General features: G+C 42.5%; 1 protein-coding gene and 1 pseudogene across 2 annotated transcripts in view; one reads left to right on the top strand and one right to left on the bottom strand.

Moving 5' to 3' along the window:
• Window positions 1-20,106, top strand: part of APC (APC regulator of WNT signaling pathway) — a 215,289-nt gene that overhangs the window by 25,767 nt on the left and 169,416 nt on the right. The window contains exons 2-3 of one of the 2 annotated variants that reach the window (XM_073624616.1): window positions 14,349-14,508; window positions 14,841-14,971. The gene's annotated coding sequence lies outside the window, so the exon portion shown is untranslated. The remainder of the gene's footprint in view (window positions 1-14,348; window positions 14,509-14,840; window positions 14,972-20,106) is intronic. The other variant, XM_073624614.1, reaches the window with a different exon arrangement.
• On the bottom strand, window positions 6,438-9,826 carry LOC141102047 (zinc finger BED domain-containing protein 4-like; annotated as a pseudogene).

The raw sequence follows: 20,106 nt of genomic DNA on the forward strand, positions 1-20,106 counted from the left end.
GATGGGTGCAGCTACAGGCATCATTCAGATATCATCTTTTTCAGCCGGCGATTCCCTACACCATAGGAATGATCATAGCGGCTATTCCACTGCTTGATCGTTCTTATGGGAGGCGAGAGGGGACCTCCTCCCCTTCCCGCCACCCTCCGGTGCTTCTACCATCTCACCGCTACGATCGAATAAAAAGGAGAGAATTTATGAACCAGACACCTTGCTTAATTAAATATATATATAAAGACAGATGGGGATTGTACCCAGGAGAATATCTGCCTTTAAATGCAGCCACTTGCAAGCACCCAACTCAGGGGATCATGGGTGGGTGTGTTCCTCTGAATTAGGAAGCATATCAGAAACAAAAGGGTAAAGGGAAAAAAGAATTCTTCAGTGAGGAACCAGCAAGCTAGCAAAAATATAAATTTATTTGGAAAAAATTATGCCACATATACACCAGACAAGTGCTATCATCAGTAACCCTCGTTGTCTATATCAATAGTCACATTTAAGTCTGTCCTCGGCAGTGGGCACAGCGGCATCCCTTTATCCACGGCTGCATACTGTCACCTCTTGGCTTCCTATCTCAATCTAGAGACATTATACACGAGACGATGCAAGTCCAACTAGCCAATTAGATGTGATTGTATGTGTGTTGGTGGCCATCTGTATGTTGTCCTTTGTTTTTAGACAACGTTGTCTATTTTATTGTTAGTGGTGGTATTTGGTTTATTCACAGTCAATATACTTTTTTGACACTGTCTGGTGTATATGTGGCATAATTTTTTCCAAATAAATTTATATTTTTGCTAGCTTGCTGGTTCCTCACTGAAGAATTCTTTTTTCCCTTTACCCTTTTGTTTCCACTACGATCGAAGCCAGGATCGTGTTTTTTATTTTTTATTTCAGGCTTCCCAGCCTAGAGGTGAGATGTGGGGTCTTATTGACCCTATATCTCACTGTAAAGAGGACCTGTCATGCCATATTCCTATTACAAGGGATGTTTACATTCCTTGTAATAGGAATAAAAGTGATCAAAACATTTTTTTTTTTGGAAAAAAGTGTCAAACTAAAATAAATAAAGTAAAATGAACAATAAAAAAAAAAAAAAAAAAAAAAAAAAAAAGTGCCCCTGTCCGTGTGGTCGCATGCAGAAGCGAATGCACACGTAAGTCCCGCCCACATATGAAAACGGTGTTCAAACCACACATGTGAGGTATCGGTGCGAACGTTAGAGCGAGAGAAATCATTTTGGCCCTAGACCTCCTCTGTAACTCAAAACATGTAACCAGTAAAAAATGTTAAAGCGTCGCCTATGGGGATTTTTAAGTAGCGAAGTTTGGCGCCATTCCACGAGCGTGTGCAATTTTGAAGGGTGACATGTTAGGTATCTATTTACTCGGCGTAACTTCATCTTTCACATTCTGCAAAAACATTGGGCCAACTTTACTGTTTTTGTTTTTTTTTAAAGCACAAAACTGTTTTTTTCCCCCAAAAAAAGCGTTCAAAAAATTGCTGCAAATACCGTGCAAGATAAAAAGTTGCAACAACCACCATTGTATTCTCTAGGGTCTTTGCTAAAAAAAACATATATAATGTTTTGGGGTTCTATGTAATTTTCTAGCAAATAAATGATGATTTTTACATTTAGGAGAGAAATGTCAGAATTGGCCTGGGTGCTCCAGAACGCATGGAGGTGCTCCGTGCATGTTGGGCCTCTGTATGTGGCCACACTGTGTAAAAGTCTCACACATGTGGTATCGCCATACTCGGGAGTAATAGAAGAATGTGTTTTGGGGTGTAATTTGTGGTATGCATATGCTGTGTGTGAGAAATAACCTGCTAATATGACATTTTTGTGGAAAAAAAAAAAAATAAAAAAAAAATCTTGATTTTGCAAAGAATCGTGGGAAAAAATGACAACTTCAAAAAACTCACTATGCATCTTTCTAAATACCTTGGAATGTCTTCTTTCCAAAAAGGGGTCATTTGGGGGGTATTTGTAATTTTCTGGCATGTTAGGGTCTCAAGAATATAGATAGGCCGTCAGTACTTCAGGTGTGATTAATTTTCAGATATTGGCACCATAGCTTTTGGACTCTATAACTTTCACAAAGACCAAATAATTTACACCGATTTGTACTTATTTTTACCAAAGATATGTAGCAGTATAAATTGTGGCCAAAATTTACGAAGAAAAATTACTAAATTTGCTAAATTTTATAACGGAAACAAAGAAAATTTCATTTTTTTACCGAATTTTCAGTCTTTTTTCTTTTATAGCGCAAAAAATAAAAAACCCAACGGTGATTAAATACCACCAAAAGAAAGCTCTATTTGTGTGAAAAAAAGGACAAAAATTTCATATGGGTACAGTGTTGCATGACTGAGTAATTGTCATTCAAAATGTGAGAGCACCGAAAGCTGAAAATTGGTCTGGTTAGGAAGGGGGTTTAAGTGCCCAGTGGTCAAGTGGTTAAACAGGCAAAACACCTTTTACATGGAAAAAATCCATTCCCGTTGAAAAAGGAAAACGTTTTTTTGGGTGGGTCTACAGCGTTTTTGACTATTATATCCCTAATTGTGGGTGCCTTTTTATATATAAATTTCGGTTTTTCGGGGAGGATATCTTGTAGTTGCTTATCTGCCAGTAGAATATGCCAATGGTTCTTGATAATCCTTTCAATTTTTCTATATTGCACATTAAAGTCCAGGATAAGTGGTATTCCCTCGACTGTCTTTTTCTGCTGTTTAATTTTTTCTTCAATCAGTTGTTTCCGATCCAGTTTAGAGACTTCAGTAATTTTAGTTTGAATAAATTTACGATCATAGCCTTTTGACATAAATCTCTCGCCTAGTTTTTCTGCTTGTTCAAAATATGTGTCTATTTTGGTACAATTTATTTTTATCCGTAGCAGTTGTCCTTTTGGGATATTGAAAATCCAGTTTTGGTGGTGGCAGCTTGTAGTTGGAAGGTAGCTGTTCCTATCAACTCCTTTAAAGTGTGTCTTTGTGCTAAATGTGAATCCATTTAGTGAGATCTCTAGGTCTAGGAAGTTGATTTTTTCTGTACTAATATCCCAAGTTAATGAGATATTTCTATTGTTGTTAAGTTTCAGGAGGAATTCAGTTAGATCTCTTTCTTCTCCATCCCACAGTATAAAAATATCGTCAATATACCTTTTGTATATGACAAGCTGACTTGGGCGATCTCCAAAAACATTGTATTCTTCCCACTGTGCCATGAATAGACCGGCTATGCTTGGGGCAAACTTAGCACCCATGGCTACCCCGGTCTGCTGGTGGTAGTAGGACTTATTGTACCAAAAATAATTGTTTTTAAGGCTGTAGTTTGATTATAGTGTAGACTAGAGAGAGAGGAGAGGATATGATGTAATCACTATTCTAACAGCTCCTCCTTGGCAGAATACATGATGCATTTTTTTTTAATTACAAAGAGGACTTCCTTAAAATTCAATGAGACGTTTTTTTTTTTTTTTTTTTTCAGTGGTAAGTAATTTCACAAATGTAATAACTGTTTAGTGCTTTGTGTGTGTGTGTGGTGTACTAATGGGGGATTTTGGCCAATCCCGGAGTTCTGCTTTAAATAAGAAATGCTACATATAAAAATTCATATTTACCACTTGCTAAACTATTTTACAACTTGGTTTAGTTTGGACGAGTTTAGGAGAGTTTTTTGTGTTTTTTTTTTTTTTTCTGCCTGTAAGCTCTCATTGTAAACGTAAACCAAAAGGTTTTTTTTTTTTTCCTGCCTCTAAACGTTGAGCATAAGCCTGTAATTGTCCTAATGTGCATGGACACATAGGATAACATTGAGCTGCTTCTACAGGCAGAACACAAAACTCCTGTAGTAGCAACGTTTTTTTAAGCCAGTGTGCATGGCGCCTTAGGGAAATTCATCCTCTCTATCCTGTTTAATATTATCATTGAAAGAGAGAGTAAAAATATCCCAACTTTTCTGGGGACAGCCCAAAATTAATATAGGGGAAATCTTCCAATGGGGTCACTAGTTCTAGTGACCTGGGGGTCCCCAAGGAATCCCTTTAATTTGCAGGGATTTCCTCCTAACTCCCTATTTGGGACAGGAAGTGAAGGGAAATCTCCATAATGAGACACACAGTTTTTCTTATAGTTTTACTTTAAAGGCAGCTGAGGTAGTTAAAGTGGTTGTAAAGGCACAAGTGTTTTTGAATGGTAAAAAACCTTCTTTGTGCAGCAACCCTCCCAATACTTGCCTGAGCCCCCTCCCGATACAGATATGTCCACGAGAACTTTGGGACTCGCACTCCCGATTTGGCTTTTGGCAGCAGCGGGAGCCATTGGCCCATATATTACACACAGTATTGTGGAGCTTCCTTACTTGGAAACAGGAAATCAAAAAAACTGCACCATGTCAGGTCATGTAAATGCAGTTTTTGTTATAGCAATGTTTACTGTTTTATGTAGCCTTGGGTTCTTCACTACCTGTTTTGCTGGTTATAAGGAACTTACTGGGTTAGAAATTCAGTTTCTAATACTTTCATTGATAAATGTATATGTTTTAGATGCTACCAATTATTTGAGATTTTTTTTTTAATTTTACAAGGCTACTTTCGCGTTGTATTGCCATTGGCTCCCGCTGCTATCAATCACAGCCAGTGAGCCTGATCAGGAGACTGAGGGTCGAGCTGCGGCTTTGTGTTTGAATGGACACACAGGTGTGGCTCAGGAGCACACCTGCTTGGGTGCCCCTAGAGCAAGTTGCTTGCTGTGGGGGCACCTGGCAGGAGGGAGGAGCCAGAATCGCCCACGTGGGACCTGAGAAGAGGAGGATCCGGGCTGCTCTGTGCAAAACCACTGCACAGAGCAGGTAAGTATTAGGGATAGACCAACATAATTTTTTTGGCGCCGATACGATACCAATATTTCGGCCACCTCTCTTGCCGATAGCTGATGTTATTTGCTGAGATTTTGTACATTTTAAACTTTTCAAAAATAACACCAATTCTATGCACAAATCTGGTATAAACTGAACATTTTAATGTTTATTAAAATGAAACATTAACCACTTGACATCCTCGCTATGGCCGAATGACGGCCACAGCTTGGACCTGAATTCCCGGGAGGCCGTCATATGACGGCCTGCCCTGTGCACGCGCCGAGCACTCTGTGATCGCCGAGTCACTGAGACCCTTACCATGGGATCAGCTGTCAGCCAATGACAGCTGATCACATGATGTAAACAAAAGATCGGTAATCGTTTTTTTTTTTTTTTTTTCTACTCGCGCTGACAGCATAAGTAGAAAAAAAAGCCGATCACCGGCTCAGATGTGAGGGACATCGGTTCCGAAGTGGAAGAGGCACATCTGCCTCATCAGTGCCAGCTATCAGTGCCCCTCACTGCCGCCTCATCAGTGCCCCTCACTGCCGCCTCATCAGTGCCCCTCACTGCCGCCTCATCAGTGCCCCTCACTGCCGCCTCATCAGTGCCCCTCACTGCCGCCTCATCAGTGCCCCTCACTGCCGCCTCATCAGTGCCCATCACTGCCGCCTCATCAGCATACATCAATGAAGGAGAAAAATTACCTGTTTTTAATTTTTTATAACAAAATATAAAAAAATAATTAAAAAAAAAAAATTAAGTTTTTTACATTTTTTTTTTTTACAAAAAGTAAAAACTGCAGAGGTGATCAAATACCACCAAAAGAAAGCTCTATTTGTGGTGAAAAAATGATAAAAATTTCATTTGGGTACAGTGTTGTATGACCGCGCAATTGTCATTCAAAGTGCGTCAGCGCTGAAAGCTGAAAATTGGTCTGGATAGGAGGGGGGGTTTAAGTGCCCAGTAAGCAAGTGATTAAGGGCTCGTTCTTCACACCATACCTGCATGAAAACTGATGAGAGAAAAACACACAGATTTCAAAACTGACTGTCTGCAGTGCACCATGGTGTGATGAACGAGGTCTAAAACTAAACAACTGGGAAAAAATAAAGTGCTTGAAAAACAACTTCTTAAATGGCTTCCCAAAACATAGAAAAAGTATAACTGTTACTAGTGCATTGCACTGATTAGCTATTTGCACTGCAGTAGCGATTTAAATTTAGACGGTGGACAGGACACAATGACACTACACCTTTTTTTTTTTTTTTTTTTTTTTTTTTACACCTGCAAGGGAAAAGGCATAATGAGCTAGTATGCAAGGTTTAGGAGATATTTTTTTTACCTACAGGTAAGCCTTATTATAGGCTTACCTGTAGGTAAAAGTTACAAATAAAGGTATACAACCACTTTAAGTAGAACAATATTCTAGTGCAAAAAAGCATAACATTTCAGCATGTTCACCTGTTAAACGGGTTCTGTTTTGTTTTTTCATAAATTGCTGCCACTTCACTGAAAACTCACTTTGTTCAGATGAAGGAGGAGCAGAGAGGTATCTTCTAGCATGAGAGGCAAGTCTTTTGTAGTGTGACTCATTTTCTTTCCACCACTGAAGAGGATCACCACTTCTGTCAATTACTGGCTCCTTCAAATGGCGATGCAGTTCATCATCCAAGCTGTTTATTGATGCACAATCAGAAGAATCCTCTTTATGAGGCCCACACTGAACATGGCATCAATTCGACCACGATGAAGATTCTCTTCTGTCCGTTGTCTTTTTTTTTTTTTTACATTTGTTTTTGCAGCATCCTGCTTTTCCAGATTAGTAACATGCTCTTCCAAACTTGACCTTTCTGCAGGAACCTCCAGCAGCTTGTGGTGTTCTTCTGTCGGCTGTTGTTTTGCCTTGGCCAATACATCATCAGAAGAGAAAGCGTGATTCTTGTATCGAGGATCCAAAATACATGCCAGCACAACGTTTTTATCCTCTTCATGCTTCTCAAAGCGTTTGGTGGGGCTGTCCCTCATGACCTGCCAGAATGTTTTATTGCCACGTGTTTTGGGTCCTTCATTCTTTAGAAGCATCATCTTCAGCACTCTCACACATGGAATGACAGATGAGTCGTAATGACTCACCTCTAGTGTCACTTCCTCTATGGGGAGGAGGGTCTCGATGACATTGGCTACCATGTCCCACTGATCAGCAGTAGAACAACAATATCCTCCATGTTCGCCTGAATAGATGCTCAGCGCTGACTTCTGTTCCAGCATTCTTTGCAGCATGTGAAGTGTTGAATTCCAACGTGTTGGAACAGCCTGAAATGAGGGTGTTTTTGGGTAGGCCAAGGTCTGCCTGAATGCCCCTCAGTCGCTGCTTGGTAAGGACTGAATGGTGAAAATGGCCTGCGCACCTCTTCAGCATGCCAATTATATCTATCAAAGCTCGCTGGCTTGACAGACCATCATTTACCACAAGTTGCAGGGTGTGTGCCATGTAAATGAGGTCTGACACTTCAGCCAGCCTAATTCCTTTCACCATGTTTGTGCCGCTGTCACAAAGCACAAGCATCACTCTGTCTTTGTTTATTCCCCATTCATGAAGCATGCCTAGAAACAATTCTCTAATGTACTCCCTAGTGTGGGATCCTTGCATCACCTTTGTATTCAACACCAATTGCCTTTTTGTCCATCAGCTGTCAATGAAGTGGCATGTAAGACTCATTAGTGACTCTGTTGGTCCTGACCAGCAGGCAGATGTGAATGAGTGAGTTGCCACTATTCTCTGGTTGCAGCATAGCCTTTACTTTCTCAGCTACTGAATCTTTCCCAGCATTTTGGTTCAATAATACTTTTCACTCTTCAGTGGGTACCTTGGCTCAGCTATGGACATCAACCGCTGAAATCCAGAGTCAGGTGCCATTGTAAATGGCTGGTTATCTATAACCATCTTCTCTGTGATTGCTTTGTCCAGCTGTTGGGATCTTCCATCCAACCTTAGCCACTTAGCTTTTTTTCCTGAAACATATCTTTTATTGTTTGGGATTGTGGTTTTTCACTTTGTGATTCAGTTTGTTTTCTCTGTGCTTCATTATATAATTCAACATGATGAACTCTTAGATGGGCCTAAAGATTTGATGTATTTTTGGTTTTTGTGGTTGTTGATCCCATGCTCACATTGTTTGTTTGTGCATGTGTCGCACACTGCTGCTTTTCCTGGAGATGGTTGAGAGGAGAAATAGTCCCAGACCACACTTTTTTACTTTTTCTCTCAATGCATCCATCTGCATTGGAATTTGGAGTAAGGTTAAAAATGCCTGATACCCTGCTGTGGGTGGGCTTGCTTGCTGGATGGCACCCTGCTGTGGGTGGGATTGCTTGCTGGCTGGCACCCTTCTGTGGGTGGGATTGCTTGCTGGCTGGCACCCTTCTGTGGGTGGGATTGCTTGCTGGCTGGCACCCTTCTGTGGGTGGGTGGCTTTCTGGCTGGCACCCTGCTGTGGGTGGGTGGATTGCTGGCCTGGCTGTCATCTTGCTGTGGGTGGCTGATGGCTAGTCCCTTGCTGTGGCTGGCTGGCACCCTGCTGTGGGTGGCTGCTGGCTGGGCTGGCTGGCACCCTGCTGTGGGTGGGTGGATGGCGGCTGTCTGTCTGGCACCTTGCTGTGGGTGGATGGCGGCTGGCTGGCTGGCACCTTGCTGTGGGTGCCTGCTGGCTGGCCTGGCACCTTGCTGTGGGTGGGTGGCTGCTGGCTGGCCTAGCACCTTGCTGTGGGTGGGTGGCTGCTGGCTGGCCTAGCACCTTGCTGTGGGTGGGTGGCTGCTGGCTGGCCTAGCACCTTGCTGTGGGTGGGTGGCTGCTGGCTGGCCTGGCATGTTGCTGTGGGTGGCTGCTGGCTGGCCAGCCTCAGTGGCCTGGCACCTTCCTGTGGGTGTGTGGCTGGCTGGTGGAGTGTCCATCAGAGTGTCGAGGCAAGGGAGGCCTGTCAGACTCAGAATGTTAGGCCCAGTGCGCGGAGGTTTAATGTTGTGTGCCTGTCTCGCGTGCCCCTGCGCACTGGGTCTGCAGGCCTCTGGGCCCCAAAAAGATGCCTGCAGTGACCAATATCTGTAATATTGGTTTAGTTTAAGACCAAGACCGATACCGATGTTTCGAAAAATGCTGATATTGGCCTTACAGATAATCGGTCGATTCCTAGTAAGTATAATGTGTTTTGTTGTAAGAAGAAAAAACAAAAAAATAAAAACAAAAGTTTAGTAACACTTAAGTAGAGACGTGCTCCTTTCCTGTTTGCAACTTGTATGGAGCCATTTGCCATGATTAGTCAAATCCCAATCACTTTGGTGACTAGGATGTCCTGTCCTGACTAGCCAATGGGTAGCCGATAAATGCAATAGTGGGGTGGACAATCCAGCTAATATCAGACTGGCCCATACACCACAAACCTCCTGCAGATTGATACAAATCCATGCACATTGAGTTCTTCATCCAAACTTCTTGCATGCTCCACCTGCAGAATATGGCTGGATTGTGGGTGAAAGAGAGACAGCAAGGACAAAGATATGTCTGGAAATGTATCTGGCTTGGTGAGGAGGAAGATAGCAATGGGGGTAGAAATGTAACTGGCCCGAGGGCAGAAATGTCACTGGTTTGTGGGCATGTCAGTAGTGGGAGAGGAAATCCTAGGCATACAGAAAAGACCCAGGTAAAGACTACCCGGGAAAAAGCAGCTACTATATCAACAAAGGGTCCAGACGAAGCTACGCTACCTCTTAGCGAAGTGCGTTTATGTCACTACAGTCATGTGACGCCATCCAACCATTCTGCGCTCCAACAGGGACTAGAAACGGCAGGTGAAACGGACTGTAACTGGATCCGAACAGCGGCCATTGTGGATTATCTTGCTGTAACAGCTAGTGACTCCTGGCACTCCTCGACCTAGACTGCCATGGACCGCCATTGATGCTTAACAGTGGCTCAGTATCAACACGGCAGTGATCGCCAAACATCTGAATACTGCAGGATGCGGTAATGTACAAACTTTTTTATCTTCCAATGCTATCTACAGGAACAGCTGAGTTCAGTCAGTCATTGTTTCTGAACGGTTGCCTGGTATATGTTAGATGAACTGTTGGATTCCCTGCCTGCATACCACAGCGGCTCATTATGAGTATACATTTCCACTCGGTAACCAGCCCTGATTATTGCCTGATCGGCCACAGTAGGCTATGTATACTCTGCTAATGAACACAGGGAACACCATATACCTAGGCCTCCATTACATTGCTGCAGAATACTCAGTCTAAGCATTGGGAAGCATTTGATGAGAAAACTGTTTTCCAACATCTGGCCTATCATGGACAGTATATTGCCCTAATGTGATCCATACACCAGCAGCGAATCTACCTTGAATTTTGCAAATATGAGTTCCTATAAGAATACCAGGATATATTATCTATTAACTCATATTCATCAGACCCAAATATAGATCCAGTGTTACCCTAACTACATATAAGGACATTACTGTAATCGCTTAAGTCCAGAACTATCAAAATATCTTTACCAAGTTAGCATCAATTAGCCTGCATCTTCGCAGTATTGACTAGGCCGACGAATGAATCCAGTCCCTAGGGGGCCATACACATATTGATTGTCTATAATACTCATAGGAATTTTCTTTTTACATTTTTTTCCAGCTGAATTTTCGCCAATCTTCATGTGTATGGTATTTAGCGTCCAGACTTTTTTGTTGTTGTTTTTACGAATGTGTGTCTCCTTTTTGTCCATTCTCATTTTCCACCACTGCTGTGGCTTTTAATACTGATTTTGCATCGGTGAAGTTGTCATGAAATTATTCAGACCTTATGTATGTTTTTAGTTTTCATCTTTTGGAATAAATATATCATTTTGTACCTAAATAACTAGTCCCGAATATGATCCTTTGTTGCCATAGTAGCTGCTTTTTCCCAGGTAGTCTTTACCTGCGCCTTTTCTGTATCCCTGGATTGGTTAGCTTTGGTGACAACACCCAACTGTGGTGAGTGGTATAAAGGTGACTATTTTATTTTTTTTATTTATTTCAGGTACTTATATAGCGCTGTCAATTTACTCAGCGCTTTACATATACATTGTACATTCACATCAGTCCCTACCCTCAAGGAGCTTACAATCTAAGGTCCCTAACTCGCATTCATACATACTAGGGACAATTTAGACAGGATTCAATTAACCTACCAGCATGTCTTTGGAGTGTGGGAGGAACCCGGAGTATCCGGAGGAAACCCATGCAGGCACAGGGAGAACATGCAAACTCCAGGCAGGTAGTGTCGTGGTTGGGATTTGAACCAGTGACCCTTCTTACTGCTAGGCGGGAGTGCTATCCACTACACCACTGTGCCGCCCATACTATAGTTAATACCTTAATGTAGATATACTTTAATAGGACCTGTTACCCTTCTGTTGTGTTTATGCAGAGAGGAAATCTAGCTCAAGCAGGAGGAGGGAAGTAGTGGTAACAGAAATGTGGCTGAAGAGGAAGAGACTCTGTAGTGGAGAGAGTACATTAGCACAGAGAAGCTGCAACAGTAAATCACATTCCATGAAATTTATAGAGAGAGGGGGTCCCCACACAGCCTGACATCAAAAAATGTACCCCTAGATCACTGGATATTTGTACATAAAACTATTGCCAAAGAACATTATATATTCCCTGAGAGTTTGCTTTGAAAATAGAAGGAAAAGACTAGCCCCATATACTGTAGGTGTTTGTTTTAGAGCTGACATTGTGCAGCATTTTATATACATGTAACCGTTCATTTGTGTCTTCCCTCTCAAGCATGGAGAGGGGGTTGCTCTTAAGCCTTCAAGCAATGTCAACACACAAAATTGTCATTCTGTCAAGGCAATTTTAAGGATTTTTGACTTCCAGAAGCATAACAGTGCACCCAGACAGGACTGTATTGCTCATATATTACACACAGTATTGTGGAGCTTCCTTACGTGGACAGGAAATCCAAAAACTGCACCATGTCAGGTCATATAAATGCAGTTTCTTTGTTAATGCAATGTAGATAAAAACAAGGCGCCACTCTAAGTGCAGAATTTACATGAGGTTTATTGGAGAACTAAAAAAAGCAGTACTCACAAGGGTACATAGTAAAAGGCATGTTGACAATAGGATGACAGGTATCCTGGAGTGTCTCTAATCTGGGTCTGGATGGCGGTGATGTCCGATGGACAGGCAGCGCCGGTGGATGCTGTCGCTTCCTGCCGCTGGAACGCACGCTGGAGACCAGGGAGATGAGATCACTTCCGGATGAGTAGACGTGTAGGCGACGCGTTTGTGGAGCTACGCTCCTTCCTCAGGCCTCTTTTTAATTTTTATCTTAATTTCATTTTATTCTTATAACTGTATCATAAACTGATTATTTTATTATTTATTATTCATCTTCCCTATTGTATTGCACCTTTCCATATACTAGTTCCCTACTGGGAACAATAGGGTTGGAGATCTATACTGTGTCAGGCTTAGCGCTCACTCACACCTGTTCTTACTTTGTTATGGCAATGTTTACTGTTTTATGTAGCCTTGGGTTCTTCACTACCTGTTTTGCTGATTATAAGGTACTTACTGGGATATAAATTCAGTTTCCAATACTTTCATTGATTAATGTATATATTTTATAATTATTTGAGAATTTTTTTTTTTCATTTTAACATAGGCTACTTTCGAATTTTATGCCATTTAATCCTTGTTTTTGCTGATCCTCTGTGATGTATTTTTACATATGCATCAAAATTCGATTTGCCTTCATTTTTTAAGAGGGATCTGTGGCTTTTGAGTACACAAACCAACACAAAACAGAAAAAATAAAGACCACTACAAAGTGTTGTGGATGAATATGGAACAACAAAGTCACATACATATCACAACAGTCATATCACAACATTTAGTGATATGTCAAAAAAATGATCATACATTTGTAGGCATAAACAGTGTCAAGGGCTTTGTGGTGAAATAGTCCGATTTCAGAGGCAACACGCGTGTTCCTTTCAGTGATTCTAACGGGCATGACAGCCACCTACTTCAGGGAAAGCATTCTCTTGCAGTTACAGCCGAACTCCAATCACAAAAAAGATTATTTAAAAAAGATATGCAGTGGTACTTGGACTCATGGGACACGTAGTCCTAAGGAGGGGGCTTCAGGGGACATTCTATGCTGATATTTTATTACGTGCTCCTAGAGCTGCATGATTCTGGCTAAAATGAGAATCACGATTTTCTTGGCTAGAATAAAGATCACGATTCTTGTGGTGTAACATCTTTCACTTTATACAAAATAATTGGGCTAACTTTACTGTTTTTTTTTTTTTTAATTCATTAAAGTGTATTTTTTTCAAAAATATTGCATTTGAAAGACAGCTGCACAAATACAGTGTGACATAAAATATTGCAACAACCGCCATTTTATTCTCTAGGGTCTCTGCTTAAAAAATATAATATTTGGGGGTTCTAAGTAATTTTCTAGCAAAAAATACTGATTTTAACTTGTAAGCAACAAGTGTCAGGAAAGGGTTTAGTCTTTAAAGAGGTCCAGCCCCCAATAAAAATTAAGTCAGCAGCTACAAATGCTGCAGCTGCTGACTTTTAATATATGGACACTTACCTGACCAGGGAGCCCGCGATGTCAGTGCCCCAGCCGATCTTTGGATTGGCTTTCAGGTGCAGCCGTCGCCATACCTGGTAAGGGAACCAGGCAGTAAAGACTTTCGGCTTCACAGCTGGTTCCCTACTGCGCATGCGCAAAGCGCATGCGCTGTTTCTAATTGGTCCGGCGGAGGAAGGGTGAAGAGGGACGATCTTCAGAGAGACCGGGCCATGGCCCAGTCTCCTAGAAGTGGGGAACGGTATCTGTCAAAAACAGGTACCTGTTGCTGCGCCTCCCCCCCCTGGTGCCAAATGTGGCACCGGAGAGGGGGAGGGGGAGAGTCGATTAAGCGTAAGTTCCACTTTTGAGTGGTACTCCGCTTTAAGTGGTTAAACTGCCCTCATCTAGAGACAGAAGTTCATTCCTTTGATCCAAAACTCTGGTCTCCAAACTGTGGCCCGGGGGCCAAATGCGGCCCTTCGCTTGCCTTTACCTGGCTCTTGGGGCACTATTCACCCACTAATATAAGACACTATTTTTCCAACTGACGTCAACAATGGGGCGCTATTCCTCCCAGCAATACCAACGATGGGGCACTATTCTTCCACCTTATAGCAAATGTGGTGATGTTTACTGTCGCCGATGGCAGGATAATTTCCACTCCCATAGGCCACAGTCCGGCCCCCTTAAAGTCTGAAAGACAATAAATTGGCCCCTTGTTTAGAAAGTTTGGAGACCCTTGATCTAAAAGAATGAAATGTTACCATGTTTCTCTTTATCTCGCCTGAGCAATGTTGTGATAAAATTTTTTTTTTTTTTTTTTTTTTTTGACAGCTGTCGGCTTGAGCAGAGAACTTTCTGCACTGAATTGAGGAAATGCTGTGTTAAGATCGCGAGGGGGTTGATTCGCGATCTCGATCCTTTGACAAATAATTGTGCAGCTCCACGTGCTTCCCAACTGGAAGCAGCAGAGACCAAGCCAGAGGCTACTCTAGTAAGCACAACTGACTGAAGTCTTTCTGCATTTTTTAAAGTGTCCTCTATTGTTTTAACAGTTTCCCCATTTGATGGACACCATGGAATCAAAATTATTTTACAAAAGCTTATTTTAAAATCTAGTTAAAGCTTTTTGATAGAAACTTTTAGCTAGACGTTTTATGTTTTTGTAATAATTTGAATAAAAATGATTTTATTGGGGTGTGTGTGTGTGTGTGTGTGTGTGTGTGTGTGTGTGTGTGTGTGTGTGTATAATGCAATTATATTATAGATTGTTGTTTTGTTTTTTTTTGGTATAGTGTAATAGTTTTATTTTCCATTTTGTAACAGGACTATGGAGCGATGCCTGTCCCCTCCAGATATCTGAAGCTGCTGGTAGGAAGTGCTGTGCCTGGAGCACATGCAGTGTGATGAATATCCTGCTCAGAAATTGTGGAGTGACAGAAGAAGGCAGTCTTACAGTGAGTACAGTTTTCTGCATTGTAGGAATTGAATATGTGCACCCTGCCCTCTGCATCAGAAATGATCATAGAGCAGCATGCCTTACAAGTTGCAAAGCAGTCTCCGCTGCATGGTCTGCCAGGTAATGGCACAGTCTTCTCTTTCTCTGTGCTCAAGTGTGCTCAAGTGTTCGCATACAACCTGACTCTGTATCCTGGGCTTGGGACAGGAAACAGCCATGGAGAATAATGAAGGACTCTGCTTTCAACTTTACACAAGTGCCAAATGGACTTCTGTTCCCTGCCTTGAGCATGGTGCATGTCCTGTATGGCTTGTAATATGAGAACTGAGTAAGTGCAGTGCATGAAGAAAAGCTGCTTTTCAATGTTGGAGGTATCCTATCATTTTGAGGGTATATTGACCGTTTATTATGGTTTGTGGTTTTGTGACTAAAGGCTTTTGTGCATATGAATAAGCACCTTTAAAATCTTTATAACCTTAAAAAGGGCTGTTAACAGGTATAAAGTACAGGGATCTTTACTAGTATATCAGTTTGATGGGCTGCTTTTAATGGCCAATAAATATGTGTGGGAAGCAGCATGGGATGAAGGGACCAAGGGACGCAGAGTGTGGGACTTTTATTGAAGATTCTTTGGGGATCAGGCACATATTGCAAGTAGACGTCAAATATAGCCTCCTATGCAGTCCCCCGACTCAATTTCATTGCGGGCTGCATGAGCTCAACCATGGTCAAGCCACCACCCACCCGCCCCCTCCGATGTGCAATCTGTGGCCAGATTGCACATCGTGTATCCCTGAATTTCGCACACTGTGCAGAGTTCTGTAGTGCACTACATACCAAGTGCAGGGTTCAGGGGTGCACTATGTACAGAATGTAGAGTTTAGGTGTGTGCTGTGCACAGATTGCAGGGTTGAGAAGTACACTACATACAGAGTCCAGGGTTTTAGGAGTGTGTGTCCACAATTCACTTCAACCCCTTCTTGGCTTTGACCTCTGCACTACTCTTCTCTATCACCCACCTTTGCACACATTCCCCCCCTTTCCAAAGGCTTCATAACATCTCACCTACTCTCGTCCCAGCTTTGGTAATTTCCAGTAGTGTAAGCGGTTCTGCCTCTCTCTCACTTACATCGAGATCATTGGCCGACATCTGTGCACCCGGGCACAGATTGGGATCACAGTTCAGCCTACCACAAGATGCCACATTCCACACTGCATCTCCCTTGTCCCTGCCGTAAGTGCAGGGCAGGCAGGGAACTGTGAGAGCCACTGAGAGGAAAGCTGTCCTTGTTAACACAGAATGCTTCTGTGTTTACAAGTGACAGTGGTACAGTGGAGAGCCAAATGTGACGGAATTGAGTCCTGATGATTCTGGCTGGAAAAAGAAGCCCTGGGTGCGAGGGCCACATAAAATTGCCTAGCGGCCCTTGTGTTTGACACGTGTCCTAGGGTGTGACTGAGTGCTACTGCACCAGAAAAGTCCATAAATTTACATTGCAATGGTCTGAAGGTGCTAGCAGCAGATAAATAATCACAAGTCTCAGCGTTCCAGTCTTGTCACACAACTGAGGTGGTACAAGTTTCAAAATTTACATAGCTTCTTGGCCAAAAAGTAGCTGCATCTAATTGGGTGCCGGGACAGCTATAAAAATATGATAGCCACAGCAGGAGATTGGTTGGTACTCACTCTGTAGTGTGGATGGAGGAATCTGTTAAAACTTATATTGAAAAGCAGTATTTTGCCTGCAATTATTTATAATGTTTTACTCTGATATATTGTATCAGTTTTAAACTATTTTTGGCTGTTGGAGCAAACCATGCATGGAGGGCTTATGTACTAGGGTAAGTTCATGTTTACAGAAAATATGTAAGGTGAACTTACACTGGACCCCTTTCACATACTAACCCAGCGTTTCAGGAACACATGCAAAATTGCGTTAGTGTTTTTACACATTGTTACGCTACATGCATAGGTGGCCCATTCATTTCAGTTGCCTGCTCTTAACGTCACAGGTTCAGCAACAAAGTAGCTCAAGCACCTTTTTGAGCTTTGTGCTTTTTTTCAAGCAACAAAAGTATATGTATCTTCCCATGTTTGGGGTGTGATTAACAACGAATGGCACTGTGGCATGCGTTTTTTGTGTGTTTTGCAGGCATTTACACAGCGCTGTAGTATGAATGCGGCTTAAAGCGTTTTGTTACCCTAAAAGATAAAAATGAATGAATGGATCCTGTTCCCTTAAAGTGGTTGTAAACTTAGTGACACCACTGCACAGTTTAGGAGATATTTGCCATATACGCTTGCGCAGTCAAGAAACGGCTCGCTTGTGCTGTTTCTTCAGCAGCCGTGCCGTGACCACTGGCTAAGGCCAATCACAGCGCTGGAGCCCACAAACCCGGTAATTACTCTGGGAGACATGTCGCCAATGTGCGGGGCCACCGCAACGGCTTTGATCTAAGGCAAGTATTTCATAATGAGCTAATATGCAATGCAAACTGGCTCATTATGCCTTTGTCTTGCAGGTTTTTTAGCTTAAAAGAATGTACAACAGCACAGTGCCTGTGCTGTGTAATTTGGCCCCCTGTATAACCTGAAATACCTGGCTGATCCTGCCGGGTTCTGCCCCCCTCCGTCTTGTAAACTAACCACGGTTTATCATGGTTCTCTGATATAAGGTAGAAATCTGCATCTTTTTTATATAGCATAGACACTGGCATATCGTTAATTTAGAGGGGATGGCATGAATATACTATAGTGGCTTTACAACCAGTTTAAACTGGTTGTAAAGGCCGAAGCTTTTATACCTTCATTTTTTACCTTCATGCATTCTATGCATGAAAGTAAAAAGCCTTCTGTGTGTTGCTCCCTCTACAGCCCCCCTAATCACCTGAGCCCCCTCTCGATCCAGTGATGTGCACGATAGCCTTGCCTGTCCCATGGCTCTCTCTCCTGATTGGCTGAGACAGCAGCGGGAGCCATTGGCCCCCACTGCTGCCAATCACAGCCAGTGAGCCAATGAGGAGCAAGCGGGGGGCCGAGCCGCGGCTCTGTGTCTTATGGATGCATAAAGCAGGGTTCGTACGCAAGCACACACCAGTGCCCCCATAGCAGGCGGCTTGCTATGGGGGCATTGGTCATGGGGGAGGAGCCAGGAGCTCTGGCAGGGGACCCAAGAAGTAGAGGATTAAGGCTGCCTTACCATTACACAGAGCAGGTAAGTATAACGTGCTTTTTAAAAAAAAAATAAATAAACCTTTAATACCACTTTAAAGGATAAGTTCACTTTTTTCGTTACATGTTACATCCATATTCAGGGTGTAACATGTTACAAACAGACCAGCCCCTGCACCTCCCTGATCCCCGCTGTGACAGCTAGCGGGGTTCTTCTCCCTCTCTGCTAGCTGTCACAATTTTTTTTTTAAATTGTAGCCGAGCAGGGCTCTGCACGCCTGGCTGTGTCACTGATTGACAGGGCTCTGTGCATGGGAAAACTACAAGGTCCGGCAGCCTTTGAGGCCGTCAGTAGTTTTCAATGAACTACTCAGCGCTGTGGATCGCCGTGGATGCTTCCTGTCAGATTGTATCTGCTTACCCATATGGGATGTATGGGCAAGCCTATACACTAGCAGATCTGCAGGAGACCTGCATGGAACCAGCGATTTGCTGATCGCTGGTGTAATGCTTTACAGGCTCCAAAAAAATAAATGCACATTTTTTTATTTACCCGCAAAAAAAAATTGCATTTATTTTTTTCCAAAAAGTGAACTTATCCTTTAACCACTTCAGCCCCGGAAGGATTTACCCCCTTCCTGACCAGAGCACTTTTTCCAATTTGGCACTGCGTCGCTTTAACTGCTAATTGCGCGGTCATGCAATGCTGTACCCAAACGAAATTTGCGTCCTTTTCTTCCCACAAATAGAGCTTTCTTTTGATGGTATTTGATCACCTCTGCCGTTTTTATTTTTTGCGCTATACACGGAAAAAGACCGAAAATTTTGAAAAAAAATGATATTTTCTACTTTTTGTTCTAAAAAAAATCCAATAAACTCAATTTTAGTCATACATTTAGGCCAAAATTTATTTGGCCACATGTCTTTGGTAAAAAAATGTCAATAAGTGTATATTTATTGGTTTGCGCAAAAGTTATAGCGCCTACAAACTAGGGTACATTTTCTGGAATTTACACAGCCTTTAATTTATGACTGCCTATGTCGTTTCTTGAGGTGCTAAAATGGCAGGGCAGTACAAAACCCCCACAAATGACCCCATTTTGGAAAGTAGACACCCCAAGGAAATTGCTGAGAGGCATGTTGAGTCCATTGAATATTCATTTTTTTTGTCCCAAGTGATTGAATAATGACAAAAAAAAAAAAAAAAAATTACAAAAAGTTGTCACTAAATGATATATTGCTCACACAGGCCATGGGCATATGTGGAATTGCACCCCAAAATACATTTAGCTGCTTCTCCTGAGTATGGGGATACCACATGTGTGGGACTTTTTGGGAGCCTAGCCGCATACGGGGCCCCGAAAACCAATCACTGCCTTCAGGATTTCTAAGGGCGTACATTTTTGATTTCACTCTTCACTGCCTATCACAGTTTTGAAGGCCATAAAATGCCCAGATGGCACAACCCCCCCCCCCCCCCCCCCCCAAATGACCCCATTTTGGAAAGTAGACACCCCAAGCTATTTGCTGAGAGGCATGTTGAGTCCATGGAATATTTTATATTTTGACACAAGTTGCGGGAAAGTGACAATTTATTTTTTTTTTTTTGCACAAAGTTGTCACTAAATGATATATTGCTTACACAGGGCATGGGCATATGTGGAATTGCACCCCAAAATACATTCTGCTGCTTCTCTTGAGTACGGGGATACCACATGTGTGGGACTTTTTAGGAGCCTAGCCGCGTACGGGGCCCCGAAAACCAATCACCGCCTTCAGGATTTCTAAGGGTGTACATTTTTGATTTCACTCTTCACTGCCTATCACAGTTTCAGGGGCCATGGAATGCCCAGGTGGCACAAACCCCCCCCAAATGACCCCATTTTGGAAAGTAGACACCCCAAGCTATTTGCTGAGAGGCATGGTGAGTATTTTGCAGCTCTCATTTGTTTTTGAAAATG

This window comes from Aquarana catesbeiana, linkage group LG01 (assembly GCF_042186555.1).
Source record: "Aquarana catesbeiana isolate 2022-GZ linkage group LG01, ASM4218655v1, whole genome shotgun sequence".
Taxonomy (NCBI): domain Eukaryota; kingdom Metazoa; phylum Chordata; class Amphibia; order Anura; family Ranidae; genus Aquarana; species Aquarana catesbeiana.